The sequence below is a fragment of the Thunnus thynnus genome, chromosome 4 (genome assembly GCF_963924715.1).
Source record: "Thunnus thynnus chromosome 4, fThuThy2.1, whole genome shotgun sequence".
Lineage (NCBI taxonomy): Eukaryota > Metazoa > Chordata > Actinopteri > Scombriformes > Scombridae > Thunnus > Thunnus thynnus.
Window position 1 is genome coordinate 34,962,662 of NC_089520.1, and position 12,725 is coordinate 34,975,386.

The 12,725-nt window shown below is 40.1% G+C and overlaps 1 protein-coding gene across 1 annotated transcript in view; it reads right to left on the reverse strand.

The window, feature by feature from the left end:
• Positions 1-4,624, reverse strand: part of cntn2 (contactin 2) — a 75,114-nt gene extending 70,490 nt beyond the window's left edge. Inside the window, exon 1 of the mRNA XM_067588476.1 lies at positions 4,274-4,624. The gene's annotated coding sequence lies outside the window, so the exon portion shown is untranslated. The remainder of the gene's footprint in view (positions 1-4,273) is intronic.
• Positions 4,625-12,725: the final 8,101 nt, after the last annotated feature.

Consider the following 12,725-nt stretch of genomic DNA (forward strand, 5'->3'; position numbering starts at 1 on the left):
AGGTTCTGCAAAATGAGTATCTGATGTCTCATTTGTCTGTTCACTGGAAACTCTGAATCACTCAGTTCAGGTTAGCTTCATGTACATAGAGGGGATGCCATAAGGAAATGTGGATTAGAGGAGCGGTTTTATAGGAAGCTATATAGTGTGTGGATCTAAATCACATAAAAATAGCATAAAAAGAATTTTCCTTTGAGCCTAACCTGGACAAATCATTTTCTTTATGACAGCCTGTAGCACAGTTTATTAAAGGTAACGATTAGTTTAAAAGCAAGTAAAATACAATGTAACTTACTGCCAGCAATCACAAGCAAGATGCACAAATATAAACCCAGATCTGACAGTATCCAACAGCCAAAGTGATGCATACGAGTCAAGCAGAAGCTGTGCATTATCACACTTTATACCATGGTCCGGGTGAATACTCTTTTCTGATTGGCTGGCAGGTGTGCATTAAAACCGTGTATTGCACACGTAGTTCAGCTCAAGTTTAATCTCTCTTCTAAATTCATCCGCTACCCTACCTGTAACCATAGCAACATTAAAGAGCACAGCTGTCAAAGCCTACTTGTTATGAAGTTTTGAAGAATAAGACGCAGCAAAGGAAAAAGAAATGGAGACGAAAAGAAAGAAATCAAGCGAAAAACGGCACAAGGAAGTGAAACCTGATGAGCTTAAACTGATAGAGGAAGAGAAGGATGAGATTCATACAAAAAAGGCAACAAAATGGGCAGTTAACATACTGAGAGAAGAACACGTACCCTGCTGTTATGCCTCAGTTCAGGCTGGCAGCGAGAACAGTATGGCAAGTTGAAAAATGAAATATAGAAAATTGAATTCAATTTCCTAAAATGATATTTTTAGTTTGTCAGATGAATGTATTATTAAGATTTTTGAGTTGTTTTTCTAATTTTCTATTTGTGGAACTTTCAATAGAAAAATGGAACAATGAAAAACAGAACATTTTTTATATTATTTGTATCTTAGGCTGCCTGAAAGGGCAAGGTCTGAGTGCCCATCTCAACTTACGTCTGATTGGCTGGCAGGGGCTGCTTGTCTCGCCTATTGTCAAGCCTGCATTGAAGGACTACACCAGGTCATGGCCGCACCCAGATCCCTCTGTTATAGGTGAGTCTGGCAGAGGCACCAACTCACAAGGACTGTGTTTATATATAAATATACAGCATACAGCTTGAGAGTCATATACAGTGATTTTCCCACATTGTCTTTGATGAAAAAGCTAAATAGGCTAGCCTATGTAGCTAATGGTAGCCTTGTTATGAGGTGTGTCCATGCTTCAGAAACACTTGCAGATGCCATTGCACGTATTGAAATAAAAAACAAAGTCAGACTGTAGAAGGTAGACTATCACTGTAAAGTTGAGTTCTCTCCTCAGCCCAGATGAATGCATACTGAGAGTCAAGAGGAATAGGTGCTACACATGTTTAAATGTGACTGTGTAGATGCTCCAGCAGCTTAGTAATGTATGATCTGAGCTGTTCAATTAAAACCCCCCTTTTCCCTCTTTTGCATCCTGTGGTGATGCTGTGGTCATCCTGCTGCCTGCAGATCCTCTCATCTCAACTCAGGACATTCCTTCAGCTCTCCTCTGCAACAAACACTCAGCATTTACATCCATCTTTATATACATGTTTCAGTACAAGTTTGTCCATCATTTAGCCAATAACCATACACATCGCTGCATAAGTGACCCATCCTCTGTCCTTTATAGTTCTTTTCTTGAAGCAGTTACTGAAAACAGTTGCTACAGCCTCTGTAAGACAATTCATACCAAATGTCTGATTTGTCTGAATGTTCTCGGGTGAAACTACAGTTTTAGGCACACACAGCCTTTGATTTTCTACAGGTTTATGCCCCACAAAAATGGAATGATGCTTCCAGTCTCCATGCCTTTTCTTTCATCCTGTACTGAGCCTAGTTCAAAAGCAGCAGCTTAATAGCATAGCAAACTTAATAGCATCCAGTTTACACAAAAGTGTATGAGTGATATTCTCACTTTCTTGGTGAGTGTTACTAGTAAGGTAGGTCTTCAGAGTGTGGTTAGAGATCAAACTCCCATGTCCTAAAAGAATCTTCAGGCTGAGACCATCATAGTCCCATTGGAACTCCATGAGACTGAGATCATTTTAGCCTGCAGATGATTTGGGGAAATGAAGCCCAGATGACCAGATGTAATCCTTGTATGCAGGCATGACAATAGGAGAGACAAGCCCCCCCACCCCCCACCCCGCCAGCCAATCAGACGTAAGTTGAGTCAGGTGCTTAGACCCCATCATCTCAGGCAGCCCAAGACACAAATAAGAATAAAAACTTTATTCCACAAATAGGAATTAAGAAGAATGACTCCAAAATCTTAATTATAAATTGATCTGACAAACTAAAAATACAGTTTTACAAAATTGAATTAAATTTTCAAATTTGCTATTTTTCATTTTTATATGGAAAACTGAACTGATAAGAGTTACGTGGACCCTCGGATGTTCACCGGCTCAAGTTGCTTTTGTGAGGAGAATCTTAACATAACATGACAGATTTCTCCAGCTGGTGCACATATCATCCACCATTTATAATATTACCATAACCATCATATTAAAAAAAAGACCACGAATATCAATCTGATTCAAATATAATACAACTAAATTTAATGTTTCATTTGTATTTTTTACACTTTTACACTATTAGAAGAGCACATAAGAATTTTTTTTTAATTTTTTAAAAATACCAAAGGTGTGATGCTGGAAATATACTATTATGAATTACAATATACGACCCAATAGAGGAGTGTTTTAGGAAAGAATTAGTAGTATGCAATTATTGAATTATTAGCATAAGTAAGTATGTATAAGTGTGTAGTACCGCTTAGTATTTTATAAGTAGGAAGAAAAAAGACAGCGCACAACCTTCATTACCACAGCATCAGCACCAAAATCATTATGTGATTACTGAACAAGACGTGATGAACAGACCCTTTAGCTCAAACCTTTTCATGTGTTAGAACTCCAGACAGACTCACATAAGACCCCATTTAGTCTTAAGTGTTCATGTGAGTGGAATTTATTATGATTGCAGTGAATATAGCCATCTATAAGTGGATGACAATAGTTGAGAACATGAGCCTTGTGATTACAATAGTTATTGATGGGATGGGTGATGGGTACAAAATGATAACAGTGATATTTATCACAGCATTACCTCAGTGTAGATACGTTATATCCAAGTATTGAAAAAGTAAAATTCCCTTCTCTGACTTAGACATGAGAGCTGAGAAAGAAGTAATGTCACCAGGTCACCTAGTCAGACTCTACATCTTTGTATCTATACTGAATGGATGTAGAGAAAGTAAAGACTAGTAATTTTGCTCCACCTGTCCAGAATCTCTAGAAACATCCTCACTGACCTGCTGGGGACAACGCTGAACCCCCTTTAAACTGGTTCAATACCCCAAATGAGCCTCAGTATAAATCGCAATGATAAATCTGAGCCTCCCTCTGAGTTCAGAAGCTACAGACTGACTACAACACAGCCTGCACGCACAGCTTAAAAGCATCTTGTATGGATGTAGTCCCAAACTGTTGAGAATAGGGGAATTAGCTTATAATAATAATAATAATAATAATAATAATAATAATAATAATGATAATAATAAACGCATAGCACACATTTAGAACAATAGCCTATAATTCAACGTGGAAATAGTTCATGAGGTGTGTTGGATATATTCAGAAAGCAGAACCTTACCTAATTCAATAAAACGCCCGTTCAATCACCACTGCTCGCAAATACTCAAAGTGTTTAATATGTACACCTAAAGGAATTAAAGACCTTCCCGGTTGAAACTGGATTAAAGTCAAAGCTACATGTTTAAACCGAAGACAGGCTACACCTAAAGTCTGAAGTCACGTCATGGGGTGTGTAAGCTACGTTTGCTGAAATGCAAGCGAACGTTAAATTGCCAGATTTTGAATGAAGTTTGGCGTAGATTCACCACCTTACATGGGAGGGAAAGCACGTTAACCGTCGGTCCTGTGGGTCTATCCGAGGTAACCATACACTTCTGCTAATTGCGTCAAAAAATTACAAATAAGTGGTAAACCCATTCATACTGTGTAGCCCGGTGAAACAGCCGACACCAGCTTTCAACAACATCCCGAAAACCTGCATCTGCTGGTCTGTTTTTCACCTTTCGTTAAGCGATACAAAAGAGTGGAGGGAATCTTTTTGAAAGGGTCTACTAGGGGGCATATTTACCTACCTGACTGTGAGATGCGGGCAGTCTTCTCCCCGGGCAGCAGTGATGCGGGGCCGCGGAGGATGCGCAGGAAGCGAGCTGATGCTACTCGCTACGTCGGTGAAACTAACACCGTGTTTCAGATGGTAGAAGAGACCCCGGACTGGTTTCACTCAGCTCTCTTACTGTCCTCCCTCCTTCTCTGTGTCCTCTGTTCTCTCTCTCTCTCCTCTACTGTGAGATTTTTGTCGAACCGCATTCAAGGACGAGTCAGCTTCTCTCTCTCTCTCTCTCTCTCTCTCTCTCTCTCTCTCTCTCTCTCTCTCTCTCTCTCTCTCTTCTCTCTGTCTCCCCCTCCCTCTTGGTCTCTCTAGTTTCTTCCTCTCTACTGCATCCCTCCTTTCTTTCGATCACCTTCTGGTCTCCTTTCACCAGTGTCAAGCAAGCGAAAATACTATAAAAGTACTTCCGGTCTCATTATTGCAAAATTAAACGTTTCCCTCATATAATTTTAGACATGAAGTCAGGGCTTTGATGTCATTCAAGCAAATTAGCATGCCTCTTCAAAGGTACATTCATCAGTATGTTTGCATTTTAAAATTTATTTTAACTAGATTTAGTTAATACATTTAATGATAAAATGACCCTGATATAGTGCATGATGGTTCACCAGTATTGCTTCCATGGACACTTGAAAGTGTAACTGAGCTATCATTAATATTATCATTAATGTTATGAAAGGTCAAAATGTCTGCTGTGAAAAGGCTGATTTCTGACTTTCAGCTGGTGAAGAAAGTTGAAAATCTAACACGTAAGACATGTTTAGATCGAACCACAGTTAAAAAGAGAGCTAATAGCCTTATATGTGTTGGATGTTCAGAAACACAACTCCAATGCTGTGGTCATTTTAATTTGAAGTTTGTTGTCCACTAGTGGTCAAAAGTGGATTTCTGCAGCTTTAAGGAGGAATGTCAGTGGGGCACTTTTGTAATATGCAGTTTTTAAATATGTTTTAAATATATAGCTTATACTTGTCAACGCAGAATTATTTTCATGATGAGCGGGCCTAAAATGTTTTATTTTCTTTAAAAAAATGTTTTTTCTCACTGACGCCCCTCTGTCCACCATGTTTCATTTCTCTGCAAGTTTCTCTAAATAAAAAAAAAGTTGGCATTGCATCTGTCAACCTCATAATCCATCAATCAAACAATCAAAATATTCTTATCTTCATGTATAGCTATGGCTGGACACAAGGCGTCCTGTGCTGTAAATCAAAATGAGGTAATAGCAGCACGTTTTATTTTGAAGGCCAACCCGACAAACGTCCGGTATTTCTCGGTGTCTCGGTGAGCTTGACGCAACATCTTCATCGTCAGATGGAGCGGCGGCAGTTTGCATCTCCTTTTGTTGTTGGCGCTCGGCTGCCCGGAGGAGAAGCACGAAGGCGGCAGGTGCTGCTCCCTGCCTCCCTCTCACCCCTACTCCCATGAGACCAGAGAGAGAGAGAGAGAGAGAGAGAGGGCCTCCAAGTAAACACTGTGTGCAGATTGGTTGGAATAATATCACACTTACGTATAATACAGGCTACTCTGCATATTGTGCTGAAAGCTCAGCAACTTTTGATTTGATTTAATTTAATTTGACTTTTTATCTTGCATGTACAAACAAAAGGCAAAATGACACCAACATTAACATCCAAAAGAGAAAAAAGACTAAATAAATCAACTAATTGCGTTTTAATGACATCACATTACCATATGACAAAAAGTCTTAAATTGCAATAACGTGTCTGGAGGTTTGTTTTGTCTAGTCTTAAGTTTTAGTCCATTTTCAGCACTTTTCATTTAAGATTCAGGGACCGGCAGTACTACTGGCAGCTGAAATGAAAGCTTAAAAAGCTGATGGGATTTTCATGTATTTAGCTTTGAGTTTTAAAAAATGCTTTCAGTTTAATTACCTTTACATACATTAAACTGATGATAGGATTAAAGTACGACTGTTTCTTTACATTTCATTTCAACCAATAATAATGGGCTTCTATCATAATTAAATGTATTAGTAATTTGGGGAATACACACACACACACACACACATAAATGTGTATATAGATAAATAAAAATATATTGGATATCAGGTCATGGTTTCTTTGGTTTTGAGAGCTTGTAAAATGTTGGTTTTTAATTTAGAAATATTGGTGTACTCCATTTCCTCATTCATTGGAGAGAAAACCACAATGTAAAATATTAAATCAGTTTCAATGGAGAGACAGCGTGACAGTGGAATCTGTTGAGTAATGGATATCTGTGTGTGTAATGAGCACTGATCCGCTTTTATAATTTCATATTTGCTCATTAGAGCAGAGCAGGAAACATACGAAGTGTCACCAATTAAACGGGCTGGGTCATCTTATGACAGCATAACAACAGACAGCATGCAGAGCCAGCACAATCAGGTCCTGGATAATTGGTAATTACTCAAGTCACAGTGCCTCAAGGAAGACTGATATATGCTTAATTAATCAACAATAATTCATTCTTGTTTTGCTGGGTAAATAATGAGTCAGAATGATACTTCCTGCATGCAAAGCAGTGGTCTGATGTGCACTAAAACTAAATGGTTCTGTAATGGAGTTGAAGAAATGGAAGAAAGCATAAAAAGTGCAGATTGAGGGAAATTGTCTCAGACTGATTCAATGTGCCAACTAAGACAGACAGAGGCAGACAGTGGATCTCAGAGTGTGACTGCATTACAATAAGACATAATGAAATAAACCTCAAAATAAAACCTGAAACTGAAGCAGCTAAATGAAACTCAGCCATCATTCATTTTATTATTTACATCTGCCTTCTGTGCAAAAGAAATTCCCATAAAGCTACTGAATAATATATATTAAACAAGTTCATGGATATTAAGAAAACATTTGCTTACCTGAAGACAAGTCACTCTCTCACCTGATTTTCATATAAATACTCTCAGCTGTTGACTTTGGTGTGTAAAAATTGATTTTAATGGGAAAAAAATGGACAAGGTATACATGTGTGGAGACCAGTGTGAGCTTCAGAACAAGACCATCAATATTCATACATTTAACTCTTCTGCAACATACAGTATATGTTTTGTTCACCATATACTTTAACTATCTTGCCTTCATCTGGGTGGTGTATGACACTGTCTGTTTTTTTCTAGTCTATCTAACAGTCATGTATCAACTCAACTCAGACTGCTGAAGCCTCATATAAGCTTCACATCAACTTTTAAATACAGTTTTGCACTAAAGGACTGTGTGGACACTAGGGATGTGCAGAAAGCCCAGTATTTGTATTTGTATCTGTATTTGTTGAGGCAGCAAAATTATTTGTATTTGTATTTGAATAAAAGTGGAAAGAGGCTTAAAAATCCTGTTTTTTTATTACGCTTTTAATTTTAGAAAATTAAAGTGTTACAATAAGTGTTCATAAATAAGCTACCTTATCTTTTCATCAGATTTTATTCTCCTATGTAAATGGACATTGTTTAAATCTTTTTCATTGATCACAGTCTTATTATGTCAGATATTTCAGTGACATATTCAACATTAATTTTGAATAGGTGAGAATAGATAAAGAGCATCACCCACTGAGCATCACCACTGACAGTGGTCATGTGCAAAAAAGAGCTGTAAATGTCATATTAGCCTCTCAAATATGTATATATCCACATGGACTATGAAACATGTTAAGGACTGTTCCTAAATATTTGAAATCAGTTTCATAGTCACAGTCGTGTCATCAAATACTATCTGTCTGTGCCAGCTTTTTATCACGTCATAGGCAATTGAGTTAAATGAGGTACAAGATGACATCAAATACTTTCAGTGGCTGCCATGAAAGGGTTTCAAATTAATTTCTCTGGCCATGTTCCAAGGACTTTCATTTGCACAGTTCTCCTTTTACACATCAGCTTGATGTAAGTGCCATTTTTTTCACTCTGAACCAATCCCCTTTGAGCCTTTTAGCTCTTACATTTACTGATTGTTAAGGTCTCAACTTCCGAAAGACCTTGAGAATCTGACCCCAAATTGCTACTGATGGCTGCACCATTGGTGTGTGAGTGTGTGTGTGTGTGTGTGTGTGTGTGTGTGTGTGTGTGTGTGTGTGTGAATGGGTGAGCAAACATTTCTAAAGTGCTTTGGATAAAAAGCGTTGTATCACTTCTGATTGTTGGCACCTTGTATGGCAGCCTCTGCCATCAGTGTATGAATGTGTGTGTGAATGGCTGAATGTTGGCTTTATAAATGCAGTCCACTTCTTGCACCTTCTTCTTCAGACATTTTTCGACCTCATATCTCATTAAAGATCATCTGTGGCTAGCAACCACAGTGAGCATGGATGACCGCACATCCAGAGGAACATTGGTGACTCATCTAAGGGAGAGCAGTAATACCTGCATAAAAAGTCATTAAATTATTCCTTTTTGGAGGAAAAAAAAGTAATCACAAAATTTAGTGAGAAAATTGTAACACTGCTGCTGCTTGGAATAAATTATTTGTGGGGGTTTTTCTTATCTTAAAAGCATGTGTATGGCTCCAAATTCATTGTGATGCAACAAATCATGCTGGTAGGTACATGCCTTTAAACTCAAAAGATTTAAGGTGAGCACATAACTTTACCCTTTAGCAGATGAATGTGAAAACAGCCTTCTAGTGTCAAACTCTGTTCATTCTACATGTGTTACAGGCTGGGAATCCTGGGAGAGTTTACAGTGTTGCCACTTACAATCATATACAACTAATTAGCATAAATACATTTGTTTTGTAGGAAAGGTAATGCCACTCCGATTATGTTTTTTTTAGCAACATTATAAAAAAATATTTTGCACTGAATTTACCTGCAAACTGTCAATAGTTGTTTACCCACATTATCTACTCCTGTCAACTAAAACATGATTTTTAGTAAATACTGTATGTTTCCTCCAAAACATATTTTGTGAAGAAATATATACCTGCTCAAAAGTGATCAATGCATGTATTGATTATTATTCATTACTGTAAATAAATGTTAAAAAAAATAAAATAAAAAAAAAGAACAAGTAATTCTGTTCCACTCACTCACTGCCCTTCCTTTGGGTGTTTGGCTACCCCAGACAGACTCACCAGCTCACCCCATCACCCCTGTCTGTGTTTTAGCCCCCCACTACCCAGCCCACCCCACCCAAACACAGCTGTCTGCCCTCTGCGCTCCCTGTCGTCCTATTCATTTTCATTTGGGCTCTGCATACACACAAGTCAGCCAAGAGTGTCCACAAATCATCCACCGACTGTCACATGTCATCTTCCCCAGGCTGGTGTCGTGGTGTGTCTGTGTGCGTGTGTGTGTGCGTGTGTGTGTGTGTGTGTTGGTGGTGTCAGATTTATCAAATGAGATTTACAAAGAGTGATGTGCAGCAAGAGCAAATGAATTGAATATGTCGTCTAATGAAATACCACAGTGACAAATGTATCAAGTGGCTATGATGTAATGAAGTTTTCAGGCGGTTGTTTCTGTGTGTGACAGTATACAGAAATTTTACTTACCTTATATGTACTTTCCTGCAGTTGCGTATTTTACCAAGGACCAGAGCAGGGAACGCCTACTGGCAGACGTGCCCTACCAGAGAACTGGATTTCATTTACTGCATCTTAAGAATTTGACCAATTAAATGTAATCAGAGTTAAAAAAAAAAAAAAAAAACAACAAAAAAAAAAACATTTAATGTTTTCCTAAATGTAGTTTAAAATGACTAAAAAAAACCCAAAAAACAAGAAATCCAATCCTACATCATTTAATTGAGCTCTCTGTGGTCTGTTGGCAACACCGTGGATCTACTTGAGAGAGATCTCAGTTCATGGACAGCAGACTTGACAGTTTAAGTTTATTTATTTGTATTGCACTTTTCATACAGTGGTTGTAACTCAAGGTGCTGTACACATAAACATCAAAATATCAAAAATAACATTAAAATACATTAAAAAATAAGAGAATAAAACATGAAAATACATAAAAAACTTGCGACCACGTCCCTCTCTCTCACTAAATTCATTCACCTGCGCCTCACTAATTCAATCAATTGTTCATACCTGTCTAAGCATGTCTAACCCCTTTCTCTCCCGTTCGTCTCAGTTCTCACACGACCTACGACATGCTTGCATCGCAAACGCTTACCTCCCGTGGCTCTTTTCCAAGCAATTAACATCTTCAACCGGATGTTTGCTCACCTCCGGCGAGCTCTCAAGGAGACGGTCATCCCACTGCTACGAAACGATGATTAAGACAAACTTTCCAACTCTATGCAGACTCTACTTCCATCAACCCTCTCACCGGCAGCTCAAATCCTCCCGCTCTTCCGGGTTCATTGTTGCCGCCGGGCCGCTGCACGCCGCACATTGATGACGTCACAACGCCGCCAACTACAACAGAGCCTAGACTTCTTCAGCCCCGGCTGAAGGCCAGGCTGAACTCCAGATACAAATCCCATTTCGCCGAACCGACAACAAAGCCAGATTCTTCCTGCTCCTCTCTGCCTCCACTTCCACCACCGCTCCTGATGGCCGCTCACTTCCGGGTTGCCCGCCCAGCGCCACATGTACGTTGATGACGTCACGACGCAGCCAACTGCTTCAGCCCTCTCACAGGGCCAGGTTGTATCTTCCCCTGTGCCTGTTCCCTCCCTGTCTGAACTGTCTCATGTTTTTCGTCTTTTCTCTCATCCCTGTGTCTGCAGGCTGCATAATCAACCCCTCATCCTCTCCTCTTCCCTTCCTTCAGCTGCTGCTACCTCTACGCTTTCGGCTCCAGCGGCTCCTTCTTTCATGTTTCTTCCCTCAGCCACTTCAGTCCTGCCATTACCACAGCAACAGTCGCACTGAGCCACGGTGCTCCCTCTGATGGACCCACTCAATTTCCTACAAATGTTTTTTCTGTGTCTTCAGCACCCCCCGTTGCCGATCCCCTCACTCCAGCCGTCGTTAACTCTGTGCCCCAAGCACTTTCACTCTGGCCTCCACTACCCTGCCCCTCCACGGCCTATAAAGCCAGGCTTTCCGTTTCTGCACAGCCTCCAATTCCACCACCGCTCCAGCCGACCACTTGCTTGCAGGTTCCCTACCCAGCACCCAGCACCCCGCACTGGCACACCAATGATTCCATCCTGCAGCCACTATGATGCAGCAACAGACTGCTTCAGCCCTAGCTAGGGCCAGGTTGTATTTCCCCACATGCCTGCTCCCTACGTCTTAATTGCCTCGTGTTTTTGTTTCATCCCTCTGTCTATGAGCTGCACATCTTACCACTTCACACGCATCCCTTCATCCTTCATCCCTCACCCCTCGACTCTCACCCCTCGCCCTTCATCCCTCGCCCCTCGACCCTCATCCCTTCATCCCTCACCCCTCGACCCTCATCCCTTCATCCCTCGCCCCTCATCCCCTCATCCCTCGCCTCTCGATCCTTCATCCCTTCATCCCTCATGCCTCGATCCTTCATCCCTTCATCACTTCATCACTCACCCCTCAACTCTCATCTTTTCATCCCTCACCCCTCGACCCTCATCTCTTCATCCCTCTCCTCAACCCCCATCCAGCCCACCGTACACTATCCTCATCCAATCCTGAACCCTCTCGACAATCCAAATAAATCTACTTTTTATACCGTTCAAATGGCATGGTCTTTGTTAGTGAATGAGACATTAAAGTGCACAAAGTGCAATAATTAACACAGATGTTGGGGAGGAAGTTAATTGAAAGCCAGTTTGTAGGTACGTTTTTACTTGGCTTTTAAGTGTTCACTCCTTCACCTAGATATCAAGATGAATTCTTGTGTTCATACTCAACTGTTGTCAAATTTGGTAAATGACTGTATTTTTATAGCCCTTTTATCCAAGGCACTTTACAATTTGCCTTTCATTCACCCCTTCACTGATGCAAGCTAACATGCACGGTGCTGGACTAACTATCAAGAGCAATTGGTTCAGTATTTTCTCTATTTTCACTTGAGTAAGAATATTTAGTCCTATGCATTTTTTTACACTTGTAATTATACCAAAAACATGAGTATAACTAATAACATGATAGCTTTATATGATAGCATTTCAGTTGGGTGTTTGAGTAAGCCATGTCACTCCGTCAGCATGAATATCAGGGCCGTGGAAGTGGACCACCTCGCTGAGATGCTGTCATTATTAAGGTTATAGATGACACTATGGCTTTTTTATGTCATGGTATGTCAAAATGTCTGTCCATATTGGCCTGTACAATGAAAGAAAGAATGTTTACTTTTCTAGCCATTTGTTAAATCACTCTCACATCCAAGAGTGATCACCACCATCACTGGCACCTTGCATTGATTAGCCCAGTTCACCGTTGTTAATGTTTTACAGTATATCAAACTCCCAAGTGATGAATGACAGGCAGACCAGACTCTGCTCTCCCCTAAGGTTGCGTCCATCTGTTGCTCAGAGCAGA